This window comes from Hypanus sabinus, chromosome 9, assembly GCF_030144855.1.
Source record: "Hypanus sabinus isolate sHypSab1 chromosome 9, sHypSab1.hap1, whole genome shotgun sequence".
In the NCBI taxonomy this organism is placed as follows: Eukaryota; Metazoa; Chordata; class Chondrichthyes; order Myliobatiformes; family Dasyatidae; genus Hypanus; species Hypanus sabinus.
Genome location: NC_082714.1, coordinates 48,513,113 through 48,536,766, shown reverse-complemented (window position 1 = coordinate 48,536,766; position 23,654 = coordinate 48,513,113). Strand labels below are relative to the sequence as shown.

Below are 23,654 nucleotides of genomic sequence, written 5' to 3'. Positions count from 1 at the left end.
TAAGAGTACTGTCTGTGGTCCTGTCCACCTGGGGGCAGACTCTGGCCTTTCCAGCAGCACCCTCACCATGACTTGGTCACCGGGCTGTGGAAGGACTATCTCCTTTCCCTCTGGCTCTCTCTGATCAATGATTCACTGTTGTTTTTGCTCAGCCCTTCAACACTTTAAGTTGATTACAAAGGTCTTTCACATACCGTGTCATTCTATCCCTGTAAGTCCCAGGCTCCCTGCAACCCATAATTACCCCATGATCTCACTTCAGTAATATCTGCCTAATACCTGGTAGGGCCACAGCAACTCTTCCCTCCCCGTGTGCCCCGCTCCCATCTGGTCCCTCCTTTGCTCCCTTTCTCCACCACCTCTCCTCTTCTGCCTCCACCTCTTCATATAATTTTACTAAACTGACTTCTGTCATTTCTTCCTGCACACTTGCAATTTCATTTGCCTCTTGTCCCCCTGCTGCCTTACGGTAATGTCTGCCCTCGGAGCAACTGGAAAATCTTTATGTTCTGTAGACAAGCCAATCAGGATTGTTGCAGGGCCTGCCACAATGGGATGCAATCTCGGCCTGGTCTTAAAGGTGGTATAGCCTGTTGTTAATGGACATGATCCACTGGGCTTTACTGGCACAGTCTGAAGCAGACAGAAGTTTTAAATGTCTGAAAAATACTCTTCTTTTCTAACATCATCTATCCAATAGACTATATGCTGGAGTCAAGAAAGTGCCTCAACTTCAGCTTTTCAAGGGAAGATAGCCAAAAGTCTTAATTCAATCTTTCCTCCTGTCCATTTTACATTCTCCTTCACCTAGGTAAATAACTGAGTTGGTACTACCCCAGCACCTATTTGGAACTCAGCTGGGATTTCAGTTTATTCTGTTGATCTGCAACGTGTTACCAACATTCTGTACGATCTGCCCAACTTCCTGCTCTGAAGTTATGTTGCTATAATTGATTTGCAGTTTTTATATCAATTACTTTTCATTCAGATTAATTTTCAGATCAATTTCTGCCTACAAATAACCTTTGCTTTGATTGATTGCACAAGATGTCTCTTACTGACCCACTCTCCTCAATCATTTTCCTGTGTTTCCCCCAGCCATTTCCTTGTATCAAACACACGCCCACTCAGAAAACTCACGCTTTTCTGAGCAACAGACACAAAATGCTGGAGGAAATCAGCAAGTCAGGCAGCATCTATGGAGGGGAAGAAAGAGGGAAGGACCAAGACCACTTCATCAGGAATGGAAAGGACAAAAGCCAAAATAAGGTGTGGGGAGGGTAGTACAAACTGACAGATGATAGATTGGACCAGATGAGAGGGAAGCTGATTTGGTGGGGAGGGGCATGTTGATACAAAAAGCTGGGAGCCAATAGGTGGTAGAGAAAGTGGAACAGTTAAGTTTGACAGAGGGACTTCAACTTCCTTTCTCTACACAGAGAAGCAGCCTTACCTGCTGATTGTTTCCAACATTCTCTGTCTTTATATAACCCAGTTACATTAATTCTCATTTTTCATTCACACACTCTCATCAGCTTGCTGATTTTGCCACACTAGGGGCAATTCACAGCACTGATTACCTTGCCAATCTGCACATCTGCAACGAGAGTCCTTAAGGAGAATTGCTTGGACCCAAATGCTGGAGAGTCCACAGTAAGGGTTGAGACACGGTTTCAGACGTGATTGAGACTCTGAGCATAAAGCAATCACAAGTGGGCTTACCATTGAGCACCTAACCTCAGTACAGGTGGTCCTTAAGTGTTCAATCCTTGGTTCCCAAAACATGATTGCCATAGCCGGGCTGTCCTGAATCTCTAAAGGGGCCGCGCCACCTATCCCCACTCCTGGGAGTTAGAACCTCAGGAGCTGGCGCAGATGATGGTCATCTACACTACAGGAGGCAGGTGCCTGGGTGGAAAGGGATTAGACAACCAATGCAGAGTAACTCTGTGGCCATTCCCTTCAACAACAGTGAGCAGGACTCTGGCACTGAGTCTGGCTCTGCGGCTCTGAAGGGAAGAGGGGAGAAGAAGTGAGCTGCAGTGACAGGGGATTCGTTGGTTAGAGGAACAGAAAGGAGGTTCTGTGAACGAGAACTAGATTCCCAAATGGCTTGGGGCCTCCCAAGTGCCAGGGTCAGGTATATTTCAGATCGAGTCCACAGCATAGGTGAGCAGCCAGAGGATCAGTAGCACTCTGTCAGGATTAACAGAAGAGATCATCTAGAGCTTTACAGAGAGCTCTGTTGCTGCATCGGAGAGCCTTATGGGGAGAAATGATGAATAAGAAATATATGACCACTTTCATGGGGGTATATGACAGACCACCCAACAGTTCACATAATTTAGAGAAGCAAACATGCAGAGAGATTGCCAACTGTTGCAATAATATAAGGTTGTGATAGAAGGTGATTTTTACTTGCCACATACTGACTGGGACCCCAAGCTGTAAAAGGGCTGGAAGGGATAGAGTTTGTCAAACATGTTCAGTAAAGTTTCCTTAATCAGTACATAAAAGTCCCAGTTAGAGAGAGTGTGACACTATTGGACCACTGGAAATTGCTGCTGGTGAGGTAATAATGAGGGACAAAGAAACGGCAGATGAACTTAATAAGTACTTTGCTTCTGTCTTCACTGTGGAAGACACCAGCTGTGTGCCAGAGATCCGTGAATGTCAGGGAGCAGGAGTGAGTGCCATTGCTATTACAAAGGAAAAAGTACTAAGCAAACTCAAAGGTCTTAAGGTGGATAAGTCACCTGAACCAGATGGACTACATCCCAGAGTCCTGAGAGAGGTTGCAGAGAAGATAACAGATACATTGGTTACGACCTTTCAAGAATCATTTGATTTTAGCATGGTCCCGGAGAACTAGAAGATTGCAAATGTCACTCCACTCTTTAAGAGGGAGGAAAGCAAAAGAAAGGAAATTATAGGCCAGTTACTCTAACCTCAGTGGTTGGAATCCATTATTAATGACGAGGTTTTGGGGTACTTGGAGACTAATGATAAAATAAATCAAAGTCAGCATAGTTTCTGTAAACTGAAATCTTGCCTGACATATCTGTTGGAATTCGTCGAAGAAATAACAATCAGAGTGGACAAAGGAGGGGCAGTGGATGTCATTTACTTGGATTTTCAGAAGGCATTTGATAAGGTGCCACACATGAGGCTGCTTACAGGAAAGATACTGGCATGGATAGTGGAGTGGCTGACAGCGAGTGGGAATAAAAGGAAATAATTAGTGGTGTCCCTTAGAGGTCAGTATTGGCACTGCTACTTTTCACATTGTTTGTGGCAAAGTTTGAGGATGATACAAAGCAGGTCATCCTGCATCCAAGGAAGTAAATAAGAGTCAATATTTTGAGATGAGTCTGTTCTTCAGGACTGAAAAGGAAGGGGAAGACAACAGAATAAAAAGGTGGGGTAGTAGAAGGAGGTCAAGCTAGAAGGTGATAGGTGAAGCCAAGTTGGTAGGAAAGGTAAAAGGCTGGAGAGGAAGGAATCTGATAGGTGGGGAAGGTGGACTACAGGAGAAAAGGAGTGAGGAGGGGCTCGAGGGGGGATTGACAGACATGTGAGAAGAGATATGAGGCCAAAGTGGGGAATAGAAGATGGAGGGGGGAGAGTATTTTTTCTAATAGAAGGAGATATTGATATTCATGCAATCGGGTTGGAGGCTACCCGGACTAAATATAATGTGTTGCTCCTCCACCTCGAGGGTGGCCTCATCTTGGCAAGAGGAGGCCATGGACCAAAATGTCAGAACAGGAATGGAAATCGGAATTAAAATGTTTGTCTACTGGGAAATTCTGCTTTTGGCAGATGGAGCGGAGGTATTCAATGAAGCACTCCCCCCATTTACAACAGGTCTCACCAACTGTTTGGGTTCTGGATGGAGTTGAGGGATGAGGTGAACAGGTGGATGTAGCACTTTGGCCACTTGCAGGGATAGTACTAGGAGGGATTTATCAGGGAGGGTTGAATGGACAAGAGAGTCACAGAGGGAGCATTCTCTGAGGAAAGCGGAGATGGGGGAAAGGCAAAGATATGTTTGGTGGTAAGATCCCTTTGCAGAGAATTGTGTGGTGGATGTGGAGACTCATGGGGTGGCAGGTAAGGACAAGAGGCACTCTATCCTTGTAAAGACAGCGTTAAGATGAGCTGAGTGTGGATGTTCAGGAAATGGAGTGGATGCAAGTGAGGGCAGCATCAATGGTGGAGGAAGGGAAACTCTGTCCTTTGAAGAAGGAGGATATCTCTGATGTCCTGATAAGGAAAACTTCATCCCGGAAGTAGATACGGTGGAGATGAAGGAACTGAGAAAAGGGAATAGCAGTTTTATGGGTGACAGAAAGGGAAGAGGTATAGTCAAGATAACTGTGGGAATTGGTAGATTTAAATAAGATGACTGTCCACTGTTAGCCTCTGGTGATGGAGTCAGAGAGGGAGAAATGTGACAGAAATGGACCAAGTGAATTTGAGGACAGGGTGGAAATTAGAGGCAAAGTTGATGAAATTGACGAGCCCAACATGGGTGCATGAAGCAGCACCAATGCAGTCATCAATGTAGCGGAGAGAGAATTAGGGAGTATTCCCGGTGAAGGATTGGAATATGGACTGTTTTGTGTAGCCAATGAAAAGGCAGGCATAGCTGGGGTCCAGTGAGTGCCCATGGCTAACCCTCATGTCTAGAGAAAGAGGGAGGAGCAAAAGGAAAAATTGTTGAGGGTGAGGACCAGCTCTGCTAGACATTGGGGGGTGATGATGGAGGGGAAATGCTATTTGCTGTCTTGAGGCACATTAGGGTGAATAAATCCCCAAGGTCTGATAAGGTGTTCCCTTGGACCCTAAGGGAGACAAGTGCAGGAATTGCAGGGGTGCTACAGAGATATTTAAAACATCCTTAGCCATGAATGTAGTATTAGAGGGTAACTAATAGTCTTCTGTTGTTTAAGAAAGGCTCTAAGAATAAGCCAGAAAATTATAGGTACAGTATTCTAAAGGACTGGATATATAAGTATTTGGATATACAGGGAATGATTTGGTATTGTCAACATGGCTTTATGCATGGCAAGTCATGTCTAACCAATTGTGTAGTTTTCTGAGGAAGTTACCAGGAAAGTTGATGAAGCCAAGGCAGTGGATGTTGTCTACCTGGACATTAGAAAGGCCTTTGACAAGGTCCCATAGGGAGTTCAGTTGTTTGACATTGGCCATGGCAGAAGCCAAAGAGTGCTTGAAGATGCTTGACACTCTGACTGGAGGCCCTTGATGAGTGGTGTGCTGCAGGGATCAGTGCTGGGTCCATTGTTGTTTGTCATCTATATCAATGATCTGGATGATAATGTGGTCAGCTGGATCAGCAAATTTGCAGATGACACCAAGATTGAGGGTGTAGAGGAATCTGCATCTGCTGGAAAAATGGCAGATGTATTTTAATGTAGACAAGTGAAAGACTTTGCACTTCAGTAGGACCAACCAGGGTAGATCTTACACAGTGAGCAGTTTGAAACTGAGAAGTGTTGTAGAACAGAGGGATGTGGGAATACGGATTCATAATTCCTTGAAAGTGTCTTCACAGGTAGATAGAGTCATAAAGAAAGCTTTTGGCACACTGGCCTTCATAAATTAATGTATTGAGTACAGAAGTTGGGATGGTATGTTGAAATTATTCAATACATTGGTGAAGCTAACTTGGAGTATTATGTCCAGTTTTGGTCACCTACCTCCAGGAAAAATGTAAATATGATTGAAAAAGAACAGAGAAAATGTACAAGAATGTTGCTGAGACTTGAGGACCTGAGTTACAAGGAGAAGTTGAATAGGTTAGGACTTCATTCCCTAGAACATAGAAGACTGAGGAGAGATTTAACAGAGGTATACAAAATTATCAGGGTATAGATTGGTACTTTCAAGCAGGCTTTTTCCACCGAGCTATATGAGTCTACAACCAGAGGTCATGGGTTAAAGGTTCAAGGGGACATAAGGGGGAACTTCTTTACTCAGAGCCTGATGAGAGTATAGAACAAGCTGCAGGCAGTTGGATGCAGGGTCAGTTTCAACATTTAAGAGAAATTGGTAGAGGTACATAGATAAGAGGTGTATGGACGGCTATGGTCTGGGGACAGGTCAATGAGACTAAGCAGATTAATGGTTCAGCATAGACTAGATGGGCCAAAGGGCCTGTTTCTGTACTCCAGTGTTCTATAACTTTTGTATGACCATTTCCAACTATGTGACCCCCTTGTGTGATATTCCATTTTATTGTTTGAAGATCCAAGAGTTCCAATAATCTACTTTCCCATCATTCAGAAATATTGATAATTCAGCATCTATCTCAATGGCTGCTGATTCCTGCACTTGCTTTAACTAACTACAGACCTGGTGCAGATTAACATTCCAAGGCCCAGCTTCCACCCTCCCATTAACACACCAGGATACCTGTTATTGTGCTCCCTTTAATAAGATGGAGTTCAATTACATGCTCCATTTAAATTCACTAGAAACTAATTTCATATGCTCCTTTTAAAATTCTGATTCCCCTCTCCCTTGAAGCTCACTGGGCCCCATTTTCAATTTCACATGAAATTTACTGGGTTCCATTTCTTGTGCTTCTATTCAACTCAAGTCAAGGTGCCAAGCTCTGGTCTCCATCAAAGTCACAGCTCAACCTTTTTCAGGTCTTAGGTTTGTAGCAATGATTTTGGGGACGAGAGGGGAGTCAGGGGTCAGGTTAGGCTTTAGGGACAGGGATATGGAGTAATTAGTGGACAGGCAGGAGTCTTAGCATCTGCTCTGCATTCATAGACAAGTGAGGAAGCCCAAGGTCCCATCATCAGCGAGTCTAGTGCTCAATACCTGAGGTTCGGGCCTTCATTTTGTGTCATGGACAAGTCCTGGCTCAATATGAAGATCAAAGCCTGAAGGTCAATCAGAAGTCTAGAAATTGAGGCCCAATGGCCAGTCGTCTGAGTCTGTGAATCTCAACTAGTCCACTGGGGAAGGACCAATGTTTGTGAATACATGTCCATTGGCGGCTGCAGGGCAGTGTATGTGTATGAGAGGAGGGAACGGGAGGGAAGCAGAAACAGGGTTTGTTTTGCTGTTGTTGCTTTGTTGCTTGGTATGCTCTGTTTTGTGTTCTGTGCCATTCTACTGAGTGTTGTGGCTGTTGCTATGTTGGCGCTGGAATGTGTTACAACACTTGCAGGCTGCCCTCAGCACACCCTTGGGTGTGTGGGTTGTTAGTGAAAACGATACATTGCTTCGATGTACATGCAATAATTATATCTGCATCTGAGCACACTGTGGCTCCATTTCCCGAGCTCAAGGGACAAAGCAGAACAAAGCCCCGTTTTGCATGCTTCTGTTAAACCTACCAGATTTAATTGAACATTTATTATGCTACTGCAAGACATCTAAAAATAGTATTAAAGTGTGAGTACCCAATAGTCGTAGAGTCAAAGAATTATACAGCATACAAAAAGCCCTTTAGCCCCTCAAGACTGAGCTGACTGTCAATAATGCATTTTACATTAACTCAGTGCTTTTCTCAACATTCCCATCAACTATCTCCAATATTAGATCCCTCACTTCTACAATAGGGACAATTTAAAGTTGCCAGTCAACCTACCAATCTGCAAGTTTTTGGAATATTGAGGGAAAAAACAGAGCCCCCAGGGGAACACACACACAGAGTCAAAGGGAGAATATGCACACTCCACGCAGACAATTTAATCTGGAAAAACTGCCATCCTGATCCTCCCAAAGGTCCAGTGGTGCTGGATTAACAGAGTCTCACTGTATTTCTAGCCAAATACAATGTGTAGTGTAATTCTATAATGCACCACATGGTGGACTCAAGATGCGTTTAGCACAGAATGATCTTTGAGAAGGAGATGCAATGACACTTGAGAAACTGCAGGGGGCAGAATAGACGGTGAATCAAGAGTCATAAAACCCTGCAGATGCTGAAATCTGGAGCAACAAGCAATCTGGTGGAGGAAATTCAGTGGGTCTGGTTGTATTGCAGAGTTTTTTACTTTTAATTCTACATCTTCCATTATTGTCACTTTATCATTTCTCTTTACACTCCTTTAGATTTTGCACTGCTCTGTATCATTTGGTTGTCTGCTCTTGATGCTGTATTTAATGTTGTATATCTTAAAGTTCAGCATTCAATGTAAATTTATTATCAAAGAACCATATACAACTCCAAGATTCGTTTTCTTGCAGGAATTCACTATAAATCCAAGAAACGCAACAGAATCAGTGAAAGACCAATCCCAGCAGGATGGACAAACAAGCAGTGTGCAAGAGACAAGAAACTGTGCCAATGCAAAAGAAAAAATAAATAATAAATAATTAAGCAATAAATATTGAAAGCATGAGATGAAGAGTCCTTGAAAGTGAGTGCATAGGCTGCAGGAACAATTTAGTGATGTGCAAGTGAATTTGAATGAAGTTAGCCCCACTTGTTCAGGAGCCTGATGGCTAAGGATTAATAGTTGTCCTTGAACCTGGTGGTGTGTGTCCTGAGGCCCTTGTAACTTCTTCCTGATGGCAGCAGTGAGAAGAGATCATGGCTTGTGTGGTGGGGGTCCTTGATGATGGATGCTACTTTCCTGTGGATTCAGTCCAGTACATCACCAATAAAACTCTCCCAATTATCTACTTGAAGCATTGCCATAGGAAAACAGTATTCACTATTAAAGATCCTCACCACCCAGACCATGCTCGTTTCGCACTGCTGCCATCAGGTAGCTCGAGCTCCAGGTTTCACAGCTTGAACAACAGCAGAAATGGATGAGAATGAACTATATAATGGTGAATCAGTCTCAGGTGAACTGGGGGTATGTACAAAGGAGATTCAAGTTGGTGCAGCACAATAATTTCTCACAAAGACAAGGGTCAGATTATCACACGTTTATAGTCAAATTCTTAGGGCTATATGGTCCAAACCTTCATTTTGAAGGGCACAAATTAATTAGGGACATTCTGCTTGGATTTGCTAAGAGGAGGTTATGTCTGCAAACCTGCTAAGTAATTTCTTGCCATGAAGAAAGGGTGGATAAATTTCTTTACAAACGGAGGAGGTAGAGAAGATTGACTTGAAATGTATAATTGATACTGGTATTGGTTTATTATTGTCAGTGTAGTGAGATACAGTGAAAAACACTTGTTAACATTAGGCAGTTCATAGCATATTGCATGACTGCTTGAGTGAATTCCCTTTCTTTAACCTGTGAAAAAACAGGTAAGTGGAATTCCATCAAACTGTCCTTTAACTGGAATAGCTGATACGCCACTCCTGGACTATAGAATCAGTACTGTGGTATGCAAATCACAGTCCTTGCTCGCAATGACAGGGTTCATAATTCCTGCACTTTCACTCCACCTACCTCCCATCAGAAACTGTGGGTGGACTGCTCATCCTTCTAAAAACTCTTCAAAGCAATGTAATAAAACCCAAAACTAATTCCACAATAAAATTATAATTACATGCACTACAAATTATATTCCACATAATGTTACGTGAAATTACTGAAGATACTAAATTCTATGTTGCAAAATATTGAACTGTTACTTAAAGCTTGATATTTTGCAAAAGTGAAGTGTCTAGGCAAGGTACACAGCAAACAGGAATCAGTCTATCTAAAGGCTCCAGGTTTTCAGTGTGCCTGTATATCTGCAGATTTGATAGGCATGGACAGCAGGTATCAAACTTGTTTTCCTAAATGAACATCTTCAGGGAAAGTAGTTGAGCAGCTTTCTGTGTGCAGAAGACTGATTACATCCATCCATACTATGATAACACAAAATTCAGTTCCAACATACTGCTGAGTCACTGGATTAATGCACGTACTTTCATTCAAATCTTTTATCAGGTTTGGTGAGAGTACTATTGCACGTACTCAGTCCCTGACTACGTCTAACCGGGCAGTTCTCAGTTATCAGTCCTCTTCACATTGCCTTTGAGGATCAATAATTGAGCAGCACATCTCAAAACTTTCCAATCCATTTTACCTGTTAGATACAGATAACAACTGTAGCAACTGCACAATTTTATATTGCCAGATCAAATTCCTCTGCTCCTATTCCTGTAATTCAAATTCCTACTTCAATAACTCACTGTTAAACACAAGCATCCTATCAACTCCTGCATATTCTTACTATATACCAGTTTCTAATTAATCACCTTGTTCTCAGCTTGATTTCAAACTTAGACTTTGTGCTTAATGTGCAGTAACGGCAATACCTTGGTGCTGTCCATGGTTCCAGTCATCTCGGTTGTGATTGCACTGGAGTTGGCGCCGAGCACATTTACGCAGAAGTGAGCTGATTGCTTAGCTCTGAGGCAACACTGGACAGAGGAGCTGAGCACAGACCTATTTGAGAGGTATATAATTATGAAGCGACAGAAGACACTAAATCAGGCATGGGCAAACTACGGCCCGCGGGCCATATGCGGCCCGTTAAGCTTTTTAATCCGGCCCGCAGAACTTGATGAAATTATATTAATAAACCTTGTTAACGTTTTTTCCCCGCAATTCTGGCATTTTCCCAATAGATGACGCACTCTATATACATTTGTGGCGACCCATTTCCTGGCACATCCGAACCGGCTCACAATTAGCCAGCGTTCCGGCTAAGGGAGATAGCCTGCGGGGATTTGCGAGCACAGAGCTTTGGAGCCTCTGCGCAGGGGGGCAAGTTGAGGGAGCCTTAAAAGTGAGGCTGGGGATTTCGAATAAAGTTTTTTTCTTCGACTGCAGTTACCGACTCCGCGTCGTAATTTTAGCGCTGCATGTAGCACACCTCTACACATTGACCTTTGTTGAGGTGCAGCGTGTTACTCCACATTTGCGCTTTACTCTTTGTTCGGCTCGACCTATTTGTGTGAACAGGCGTTCAGCGTCATGAACATCAACAAAGCCAGCCACAGATCCAAGTTAACTGACCAACACCTCCGATCCATCCTGAGAATCGCCACAACAAAACTAAATCCAGTCTTTGATGCGCTGGCTAAAAAGGGAGACCAACAACACTGTTCCCACTGAAATTAAAAATAAGTTTCTTCGTTGTGTTATGTAAAAAATGCATTTGAAATTTTTTTTTCAATAAGCCTTACATGTTACATGTTATTTCTGTTAAGTGATGGACATGAGTAGTGCGCAGGTGAATGTACGTTCTCAAAATAAAAAAATGCGCTCCAGATCAAATAACGCGCTCCACATACTGGCCACTGTTCTGTCTTTGTGCTGGTCGTTGTTGAGTTTTAGCACAGGGGACAATTGAATAAGAAGGAGCAGGACAAGTAGACCTGCATCTCCTACCATTTTTGAAATAAAGACAGTCAGGAAGAGAGTGATGATGATAATATCTTGAAGGATAACAGAATTTTCAGTGCTTTAAAATAGTAACTGTTACTATTAAAAAAGCTGTATTTTATTCATTTAATTTTCAGTGTTTTAAAAGTCATTTCAATAAATAGCTAAATACCATGGGACTTCAAAGACAGATATTTTGTTGTAATGCATTTGTTCATTTTCAATTGAAATTAAAGCACATGTTTTCTACATATCCCATGATATTTTATTTTCTCTTATGAGGTGTATTACCAAAACACTCCGTCCATCTGCTCCTGGTCCGGCCCCCCTGTCAAATTTTAGAACCCTTTGTGGCCCACAAGTCAAAAAGTTTGCCCACCCCTGCGCTAAATAAACTGCATCTAATCCCACGAGCATTGGGGGTCAGTAATCATGGCAGGAAGACAAAGCTGCAGCTAGGATTCATTTATCACAAGTGGTAAACAATCTGCTGGAGGAGATTAGCATGTCAAGCAGCAACTTTGGGGGGACCCTCTGAGTTCCTCCAGCTAATTGTTGGTTGCTCCAGATTCCAACATCTACAGTTCCTTGTGTCTATATTTATCCTGAAATAAGCTGACTATCTAGAAGCCAGATACTTGTCTTGTTACAGGAGTATAGTGTGACTTCCACAGACAAAAAATGGCCAAGTTTCATTTCTTAGTCCGGACAACCACAACAGCTTTCTCTCCGCTGTTATCAGACTTCTGAAACCATCGCTTTTTCACACCCCTTTTCCGCTGGTACTGCCATGTACTCAAACTTTTAATTCTTTCTCTTCTGTTATTGTCATTTCATCTTTTCTTTCTGCAAAACCTCACTGGAGTCTGCACCATCTTCACTACCTCACTGGAGTCTGCACCATCTTCACTACCTCAATGTAGTCTGCACCATCTTCACTACCTCAATGTAGTCTGCACCATCTTCACTACCTCAATGTACTGTGCACCATCTTCACTACCTCAATGTAGTCTGCACCATCTTCACTACCTCAATGTAGTGTGCACCATCTTCACTACCTCAATGTAGTGTGCACCATCTGCACTACCTCAATGTAGTGTGCACCATCTGCACTACCTCAATGTAGTGTGCACCATCTTCACTACCTCAATGTAGTGTGCACCATCTTCACTACCTCAATGTAGTGTGCACCATCTGCACTACCTCAATGTAGTGTGCACCATCTTCACTACCTCAATGTAGTGTGCACCATCTTCACTACCTCAATGTAGTGTGCACCATCTGCACTACCTCAATGTAGTGTGCACCATCTGCACTAATCAGTAAAAGGGATATGATTTAGTGGCAATTACAAAGATGTGGTTGTAGAGTGGACAAGGATATCAGGTAATACAGAAGGATAGGAAGGAAGATAAGCAAGGTGGGGTAGCGCTTTTGGTTAAAGATGAGATCAGGGAGACAGTGAGAGATTATGTAAAAACCAAGGAGCAAAGTGTTAAATCCATCTGGGTAGAGATTAGGAATCACAGGTGGGAGTTGTCTATTGGCCACCGAATAATAACATCACGGTGGCACAGGCAGAGAAATATCTGATGTATGTAAGAATGGAACAGCAGTTATCATGGGGATCTTTAACTTGCACATAGATTGGGTGAATCAAGTTGGTGATTCTGAGATACATCCTGCAGATGAGCTAGGTCACATCCTCAGTGATGTAACCTGGGGTCATCGGGTGTTTCGGGTCTTTCAACATCATACATCCTCGCCCAGGCGACCCAGCTGGGGCTGATCAGACCCCAGCTTGTGTCCCAGCCACAGTGGCCCACGGATCACCCCTCCTGATCCATAGCCATCTGGAGGCTCTCTCGGTGACCTCTGTGATGGTCCTGATCGCTTTCCTCTTGCCAGCCCCAGTGATGCCCGGTAGGGTGTAGACTGCAGAGTGAGTGGCTGGCAAAACCCCTGCACCCAGCTTCGATGGGCTCGCAGCGAGCCTCCCAGCCTTGCCCCCAGCACTGCTCCACCTGCCCCTGGTACTTGGCCCACTTCCACTCATTTGCCTCCTCAATGGGGTCCTCCCAGGGGACTGTCAACTCGGTGAGGACAACCTGCTTTGATAAAGGACCACATCTGGCCTCAGTGAAGTCATTGCTGTATGGTCAGGAAACTTCAGCTGCCTCCCCAGGTCAACATGAAGCAGCCATTCTGACGTGGTGCTCAGCAGGCGCGATGATGATGATGCTGGTCTGGGCTGACATAGGGGCTGTGCTCCGGCTCTGACAAAGGAGATGTTCTTCCTCTGACCTCTCTGTTTGCTGGTGGCCATGGCCATCGCAATGCTCTCAGCCATTGCCTTCAGCACCTGGTCATAACGCCACCAGTAGCGACCTTCCCCCAAGGCCTTAGGGCAGCTGCTAAGGATGTGCTCCAGTGATTCTCTTCCTGGACAGAAAGGACACGCTGGTGTATCGCTCTTGCCCCAGATGTGGAGGTTTGCAGGGCTTGGCAAGACATCATAAACAGCCTGGATCATAAATTGGATGCGCTGGGGTTCTGTCTGCCAGATGTCAGACCAGGAGATCTTCCGCTCCAACGCACCTTCCCACCTTATCCATGCTCCCTGCTGATGCATGCCCACCATCCTGCTATTCCTTTCCTCTTCACTGCCAGCCTGCACTTCCTCCAGGACTAGTTGGCATCTGTCCTCGCCTTTGGCCTTGCAAAAGCTCAGCCCCGATCGCCCAGTTGACACTGTCCCCGCCAGAGCCCTGTGTCTCAGCACGGACTCTGCTACCAACAGCACTTCCTGTGCCCTCCAGTTCCTGCCCGTCCGTACCTGGATGCCTGCTGCTGCCACTTCAGGGTCCTTGGAATGCCTGTACTGCAGCACTTCTCTTGTGTGGAAAACCCTGAAATCCTCATCCAGGCTGCTGAAGGGAAGTCGCAGCTTCCATACAGGGCTGTGCCACCCAGACTACGAGGTAGGCCCAGCCACCTTCGAAGGTAGTTACTGACCTTTGTCTCCAGCAACTCCACAGTTGTCACAGGCACCTCGTATACCAGTGGCGGCCATAGGATTCGGGGTAGGATACCATGCTGGTAAATCCAGGCTTTGAACCTTCCAGGTAAGCCTGACTCAAATACAGTGGTGAGCCAGCTCTCAAGCTCCTTGAAAGTTGATCGGAGGGTAGCTGCATCTCTGAGGCTGCAGTCGAAGACCTTCCACCGGTGATAAGTGGAATTGTAGTGCCATCCAGGTAAAACGAAACTTGTCCACCACTTTGCCCTTCTTCAACACCGTGGACCTGGATTCAGCTGGTTTGAAGCTCATCCTTGCCCGTGCGGTGAGCTATTCCAGGCCCTGGAGGATCCACCTGCGGTCAGGAACTGATGTTGTTGTGACAATGAGGTCGTCCATAAAGGCTCTGGTCGGGAGCTGCCGAACACCAGACTCGGCCAGCGGGCCTCTGCACTCTGCCTCAGCTGCCTTGACCATCATACTCATGGTGAGGGCAAAGAGAATAACGGAGATTGTGCACCCATTTACAATCCCCTTCTCCAGCCTATGCCAGCCTGACGTCACTGCTGCAGAAGTGACTCTCAGTCTGAGCTCTCCATAGTAGTTCATGATGGGGTCCTAGACCTTTCTGGGAACATGGTGTTGGTCCAGTGTAAATTCCACCAGTTTGTGGGGTATTGACCCAAGCATTGTTGAGATCTAGCCAAAGCACGACCAGGTCTCCCCTCCCCATGTGCACCTCCAGTGTGTTCCGGGCACCCAGGCATTCCGGGAATTCCACCCTTCTGCACTGAAGTGTTGATGTAAGCGTTCTTGAGGAGAAAGTGCGTTATCCGGCGGGACAAAACACTAAAGAAGATTTTCCCTTCCACACTAAGCAGTGAAATGGATCTGAACTGCTCCAGGTTTGATGAACATTCCTCCTTGGGGATCCAGACCCATTCTGCATACCACCACTGGTTTGCACCAGATCACTCGCAGGATCATCCAAAGAATCTTGAGAAGCTCCGGGCAGTGCTTGTACACCTTGCTGGGTACTCCGCTGGGTCCTGGCGCAGAACTGGCACTGGCTGAAGACACAACCTCCTGGACTTCCTTCCAGGTGGGCTCCCTCACATTGAACTCCTCTATGGGGAGTCGTTGGTTTGTAAGGGCTCTGTGGAGGCCCGGCTCTTGCTCCCTTGCAGGGTCGCTCAGGATGTTATGGAGAAAATGGTCTACCTCTTCTTTAGAGCACACAAGGCCCTGGGAGTTGCTTTGTAAAACCAAATGGATTGGCTATGAAGGCAGTTCACTTCCTGGCTCTTTCTCTCCCTCGCCTCATGTGCCATTCTGCTCTGCGCAGGGTCATTAGCTTCTTCCTGCAGATGTTCTGGAGCTCAACCAGCAGAGGTTTCTCCTCCTCCATTGCTACCTTGAACTGCCGTGCCAGGGACCAGTTAGTGGATCTGGACTGCCCTGCGGTTCATAGTGTATTGGGATCTGGTGGTCTTTCCCTCCTCTATTCCAGTCCTCTCTGTGGCAAAGCTGACAATTATGGTGGTCATTGTCTGAAGCCGTCTGTCAACTTCTCCCTTGGCTGTCAGCTCTATGATCCTTGCTACATCCCCATCAGACTGGAGCCACTCTTTCTTGTTGCTGGCTGGGGGACACTTGATCCAGCGCTGTTCAACTATGTTGCTTGGGACAGCAGCTGCTGGTGCTTGGAGGTTCTGGGCTCTGCCAGGAGACTCCAGGCCAGGCCCCTCCTGCATCCCACCAACCGTAAATCCTGTGCATTGCGCAGCATTCTCCTGCTCCAAGCACGTCATTCTAACCTGATGGATCTTTAGGCCTCGCTGGTTCTTACAAACCTTGCAGCAAATGCATCTCTCTCTCATCATTGATAATCCATTTGCCTTGGTCGTTGTTATTGGGTTCATCCTATTGGGGTGCTCATTCTCCCCCACCCTCACTCAGGCTCCCCTGGGGGTGTCTTTCATTGGGCAATCTTGAGGAGAACTTCATAGAATGCATCTGTGGTGGCTTTCTTGAACAGCATGTTACTGAACCTACAAGGGAACATGCTATCTTAGATCTGGTCCTGCGCAATGAGACAGGTAAAATTAGTAATCTCGTCATTAGGGATCCTCTTGGAAAGGGTGATCACAGCATGATTGAGTTTCTCATACAAATGGAGGGTGCAATAGTTCAATCTAAAACTGGAAACGTAGGTTTGGTTGAAGATCAGTGAAAGACTTTCAAAGAGATGTTTCACTGTGCTCAACAAAAGTATATTCCAGTTATGAGCAAGGACAGTAAGGGTGGGGAGAGCCAGCCTTGGATAACCAAGAAAATAAAAAAAGGCATCAAACTAAAAGCTTGCGCATACAAAGTTGCCAAGAGTAGTGGGAAACTCTAAGATTGGGAAAACTTTAAAATGCAACAAAGAAACACTAAGCGAGTAATAAAGAAAGGGAAGTTAGTTAAGAAAATAAATTAACACAAAATATAAAAAGGGATCGTAAGAGTTTTTGTAATTATATAAAGCGGAATAGGATGGCTTTTGAAAAGGTTGATCCTTTGGAGGACGAGAAGGGGAATTGATCTTGGGCAATGAGGAAACGGCAGAAGCTTTGAATGGCAATTTCACAGTGGAGGACACGTCTAACATGCCAAAGAGAGATGTTATGGATGTGATGGGAGCTGAGGATACAATAGCTATCACTAATGAGCCAGAGCTGAGCAAACTAGTCGGCCTGAGGATAGTCCCAGGGTACTGAAAGAAATGGCAGAAGATATAGTAGAGACTTTGGAGATAATTTACCAAAATTCTCTGGTCTCTGGGCAAGTTCCAGCGGATTGGAAGATAGCGAATGTCAGGCTACTGTTCAAAAAGGGATGTAGGCAAAAGGCAGGTTACTAGAGACCAGTTAGTTTAATATCTGTAATTGTGAAAATGCTTGAAGCTATCATTGAAGAAGAAACAGTGAGGCATCTGGAAAGAAATGGATCCATCAGGCAGACGCAGCATGGATTCAGCAAAGGCAGGTCCTGTTTGAAAGACTTATTGGAGTTCTTTGAGGATATAACGAGCACAGTGGATAGAAGGGAGCAGATGAAGAATATTTACTTGATTTCCAGAAGACGTTTAATACAGTGCCGCATAAAAAACATCCATATGATAAGGATGAATAGAGTTGGGGGTGCTGTATTAACATAGATAGAGGATTGGTTAACTAATAGAAAGCAGAACGTTGGGATACTTGGGTATTACAATGGTTGGCACAATATTGTGAGCCAAAAGGCCTTTAATGTGCTGTAAATTTCTAATTTGTATGTACTCTGGTTGACAATCAGTGGTGAGCGGTGTGCTACAGGTGTCAATGCTGGGTCCGCAACCGTTCACTATATACATTAACGATCTAGAAGAGGGGACCAAGTGTGATGTATCTAAGTTTGCTGATGATACTAAATTGAGTGCAAAAGCAAATTGTGCAGAAGATACGAAGAGTCTGCAGAGAGATAGAGGTAGGTTAAGTGAGTGGACAAGGATCTGGCAGATGAAGTTCAAAGCTGGTAAATGCACGGTCATCCAATTTGAAAGGAAAAATGAAAAAGCTGATTATTATTTAAGCGGTAAAAGATTGTGGCATGCTGCTGTGCAGAGTGACTTGGGAGTGCTTAAGCATGAATCACAAAAGGATAGTTTGCAGGTGCAGCAGGCTATCAAGGAGGCAAATGGAATGTTGACCCTCATTGCTAGAGGGATTGAATTTATGAGCAAGGAGGTTATGCCTCAACTGTATAGGGTTCTGGTGAGGCCGCACCTGGAGTACTGCATGCAGATCTGGTCTCCTCACTTGACAGGTCACCTTGATTAACTGGCTTTGGAGGCGGTGCAGAGGAAGTTCACCAGGGAGATGATGGGATTAGACTACAAGAAAAGATTGAGTCACAGTACTCACTGAACTTCAGAAGAATGAGAGGAGATCTTACATAAACATATAAAATTTTGAAAGGGATAGATAAGATAGAGGCAGGGAAGTTATTTCCACTGGTAGGTAAGACTAGAGACAGAGACACAGCCTCAAGATTCGGGGGACTAGATTTTGGATGGAGATGAGGATGAACTGTTTTTCCCAGAGTGTAGTTAATCTATGGAATTCTCTCCCCAATGAACCAGTGGAGACTACCTCTACATTTAAGACAAGGTTGGATAGATTTTTTGCATAATAGGGAATTTAAAGGTTATGGGGAAAAGGCAGTAGGTGGAGATGAGTCCATGGCCAGATCAGCCATGATCTTATTGAATGGCAGAGCCAGCTGGATGGGCCAGATAGCCTACTCCTGCTCCTATTTCTTATGTTCTTGTGCACTATCTCACTGTAGTCAGCACCATTTTGTTTTTTGTACTGGTTACTCAATTTATTGTCGTATTTATTAATACCATGTATACTGTGAACTTCACACAAACAAGGAATTTTATTGCACCCTGGAGTATATCACAACAAACTAATCTGAATCTGATCGTTCAAAACAAGCTGTGAACTAAAGGGATGTAGTAGAAGGTGTCCCTACAGAGCCACGAGGTATTTTGATAAATACTGTTAAAATTCGAAGTACAAAGGTCAAATTTATTTTTATTAACTAAGTACATATATTTCACCATATACAACCCTAAGATTCATTTTCTTTATGTCATATTCAACAAACCTATAGAATAATAATTATATCAGAATCAATGAAAGTCCACCCAACTAAGATGTTCAGAGAGCAGAAGACAACAAACTGTGTAAATGAAAAAAGAAGAAACAGTAATATAAGTAAATATGCACTAAATATTGAAAACATGAAATGAACAGCCCTTAAAAATGAGCACATTGTTTGTAGGAGCATTTCAATGGGACAAGTGAAGTTGAGTGAAATTTTCCCCTGATGATTGAGGGGTAGCAACAGTTCCTGAATATGGTGGTGCAAGACCTGGGGCTCATGTATCTTCTTCCTGATGGCAACAGTGAGAAGAGAGTATGTCCTGATGGTGGGAGTCCCCTGATGATGGTTGCCACTTTCCTGCAATAGCATTTCATGTAGATGTGCTCAGTGTTTGGGAGGGCTTGACCCATTATGAACTGGGCTCTATCCACTACTTTTTGTAGGATTTTTCTTTAAACAATTGGTACTTCCATACCAGGCCATGATGCAATCAATCAATAAACTCTCCACCGAACATTTATAGAAGTTTGGCAAAGTTTTAGATGTCACACCAGATCTTTGTAAACTTCTAAGGAAGCAGAGGCTCTGCCATGCTTTATTAGTAATTCCACTTGCGCATTGGGACTAGGTCAAACTCCGCTTAGACAATGTAATCTGGAAAATCTGACAGCCTGACTCTCTCAAAGGCCCTGTGGTACTGGATTAATAGAGTTTTACTGTATTTTAAACAAATGTGATGTGCAATATAATCTATTGAGTGCCACATGATGGACCCAAGATGCAGTAAAGCACTGAAGGATATTTAGAAAGGAATTGCAATGATACAGGGGGCAGAATAAATGGTGACTCGGGAATCACAGGAGACTGCAGATGCTGAGATCTTGCGCAACAATAAACCTGATGGAGGAACTCAGTGGTCGACCCCTTCTTTAACCAAGGTAGCTCAAGTACTGCCTCTAAAAGAAACAGAAATCAAATTCCATCAAACTGTCCATCAACGAATTACTGATATGTCACTCCAGGAATATGGTATCAGTACTATGGAGTACAAATCACACCTCTTTCTGCAATGACAGGGTTTATAACCCCCTACACTTTCACTCCACCCATAACCTTCCTGCCTCTCATCACAAACTGGGGTTGGACTGTTCATCCTTTTAAAAACTCTTCAAAACAATTTAATAAACCCCCCCCCAAAATAAAATCCACAATACATTTATAAATATAAGCACTACAAATTATATTCCACACTATGTTGCATGAAATTACTGAAAGTATGAAATTATATGTTGTAAAATAGTGAGCTGTTATTGAAAACTTGTCTTATTTGGCAAGATAAACAGAAAACGGAAAATCCGTCTATCAAAAGACTCCAGGTTTTCAGTGTGCCTGCATATCTGCAGATTTGATAGGTGTGGACAGCAGTTAAGAAACTTGTTTTCCTAAACAAACATCTTCAGTAAAAGTAGTTAAGCAGCTTTCTGTTTGCAGAACACTGATGACATTTATCCTTACAGTGATAACGTAAAATTTGGTTCCTATATACTGCTGAGTCACTGGAATATTGCATGTAATTTCCATGAGAATCTTTTATCAGCTTTGGTGAGGGGAATACATTCGTACTAGTACAGACACTATTGCACGTTGTCAGGTCCTGACTACCTCTAATCGGGGAGTTTTAAATTATCAGTCCTCTTCACATTCGGTTTGAGAATCAGGCAACATTTCAGCAGCACATCTCAAAATTTCTAAACCATTTTGCCTGAAGACTTAACATATAGACCTCAATCGATGTAATGTGCAAGATCAAATTCCTCTACTTCTATTCCTAAAACTCAAATTCCTAATTCAATAACCCCTTATTAAACACAAGCATTCCATCAGCTCCAGTATATCCTTCCTATCTGTCAGAATGCTGTTCATTGATTACAGCTCAGCATTTAACACAATTATTCCAGCGATAGAAAAGTTCCAGAACCTGGGCCTCTGTACCTTCCTCTTCAACTAGATCCTTGACTTTCTAACCAGAAGACCACGATCTGTGCAGGTCGGAAATAACATGTCTACCTCACTGACAATCAACATTGGTGCACGTCGAGGATGAGTGTTAGCCCACTGCTCTACTCACTCTACACTCATGACTGTGTGGCTAGGCACAGCTCAAATGCCATCTATAAACTTGCAGGCAATAGTACTATTGTTGACAGACTTTCAGATGGTGACGAGACAGCGTACAGGATCAAGATTTATCAGTTAAATGAATAATGTCACAGCAACAACCTTGCACTCAATTTCAATAAGACCAAAGAACTGACTGTAGCCTTCAGAAGGGTAAGATGAGGAGACACACACCAATCCTCACAGAGAGGTCAGAAGAGGAAAAGGGTGCAATTTCAAGTTGCTGGGTGTCAATATTTCTGAGCATCTATCCTGGACCCAATAAATCAATGCGGCTCCAAGGAAGGCACAACAGCTACTATATTTCATAAGGAGTTTGAGCAGATTTGGTATAACACCAAAGACGTTCGCAAATTCCTACAGATGTACTGTGGAGAACATTTTAACTGGCTATATGGTGGTTGGGACAACTGCACAGGATCAAAGTAAACTGTAGAGAGTTGCAAACTCAGTCAGCTCCATCATGGACAGTATCCAAGACATCTCCAAGGACAGATGGGTGAAAAAAACAGTATCCTTTATTAAGGGTCTTCATCACCCAGATCATGCCTTGCTCTCATTGCTACCATCAGGAAGCAGGTACAGAAGCCTGAATGAGTATTCAGCCCCTTCAAGTCAGCATTTAGTAGATGCACCTTTGGCAGCAATTACAGCCTTGAGTCTGTGGGGATAGGTCTCTATCAGCTTTGTACATCAGGACACTGCAATTTTTCCCCATTCTCCTTTACAAAAGTGCTCAAGCTCTGTCAGATTTCATGGAGATCGTGAGTGAACAGCCCTTTTCAAGTCCAGCCACAAATTCTCAATTGGACTGAAGTCTGGAATTTGATTTGGCAACTCCAGAACATGAACTTTGTTTTTAAGCCATTCCTGTGCAGCTTTGGTTTTATGCTTTGGGTCATTGTATTGCTGGAAAACAAATCTTCTTCCAAGTTTTCCTCCAGGATTTCCCTGTACTTTGCCGCATTCACTTTAACCTCTTCCTTCACTAGCCTTCTAAGGCCTACTGCAGTGAAGCATCCCCCAGCAGGATGCAGCCACCACCATGCTTCATGGTAGGGAATGTGTGTTTTTGATAATGTGCGGTGTTCGGCTAATGCCAAACATAGCATTCAGTCTAATGCCAAAAAGCTCAATTTTGTTTTCATCAGACCATGGAACCTTCCTCCAGCTGACTTCATAGTCTCTCATATGCCCCCTGGCAAACTCTAGCTGAGACTTCATGTGAGCTTTTTTCAATAGTGGCTCTCTTTGTCATTCTCCCGTAAAGCTGCAACTGGTGAAGCATCCAGGCAACAGTTGTATGCGCAGTCTTCCCCATTTCAGCCACTGAAGCTTGTAACTCCTCCAAAGTTTGTCATAGGACTCTTGGTGGCCTCCCTCACTAGTCCCCTTCTTGCACAGACACTCAGCTTTTGAGCAAGGCCTGTTCTAGGCAGATTTACAGCTATACCATATTCTTTCTATTTCTTGATAATTGACAACAGAGACTTGGAAATGTTCTTGTATCCATCTCCTGACTTGTGCTTCACAATAACCTTTTCGTGGAGTTGCTTGGAGTGTTCTTTTGACTTCATGGTGTAGTTTTTGCCAGGGTACTGACTGACCAGCAGTTGGACCATCCAGATACAGATGTATTTTAACTACAGTTAATTGAAACACCTTGACTGTGCACGGGTCTCCAAAGACAGATCTCCATTTAACTAATTGTGTGACTTATAAAACCAATTGGCTGCACCCTTGATTATTTGGTGTGTCATATTAAAGGTGGGTAACTACTTATGCAAACAATTATTTTGTGTGTCATACTTGCGATTAATTTAAACCCCTTTGTAGAGATCTGTTTTCACTTTGTCACGGAAGAGTCTTTTTCTGTTGATAAGTGTCAAAAAAGCCAAATTAAACCCACTGTGATTCAATGTTGGAAACATTTCAGGACGACGAATGCCGTCAGACTAAGCCTGATTCTGATTATAATCCTACTTTCAGTTTCTAACAAATCACCTTGTTCTCGGCTTTATTTCAAACTTAGACTTTGTGCTTAATGTGCAGTAACGGCAATACCTTGGTGCTGTCCATGGTTCCAGTCATCTCGGTTGTGATTGCACTGGAGTTGGCGCCGAGCACATTTACGCAGAAGTGAGCTGATTGCTTAGCTCTGAGGCAACACTGGACAGAGGAGCTGAGCACAGACCTATTTGAGAGGTATATAATTATGAAGAGACAGAAGACAGTAAATAAACTGCATAGCCTAGTGGGTCAGAACCATGGCAGGAAGACAATCCTGCGGCAAGAATTCATTAACTATCTGCTGGAGGTGATCAGCATGTCAAGCAGCATCTTTGGGGGGGACCCTTTGAGTTCCTCCAGCTAATTGTTGGTTGCTCCAGATTCCAGCATCTACAGTTCCTTGTGTCTATATTTATCCCAGA

At 43.9% G+C, this 23,654-nt stretch overlaps 1 pseudogene; it reads right to left on the bottom strand.

Moving 5' to 3' along the window:
- Positions 1–13,119: 13,119 nt before the first annotated feature.
- On the bottom strand, positions 13,120–16,271 carry LOC132400050 (uncharacterized; annotated as a pseudogene).
- Positions 16,272–23,654: the final 7,383 nt, after the last annotated feature.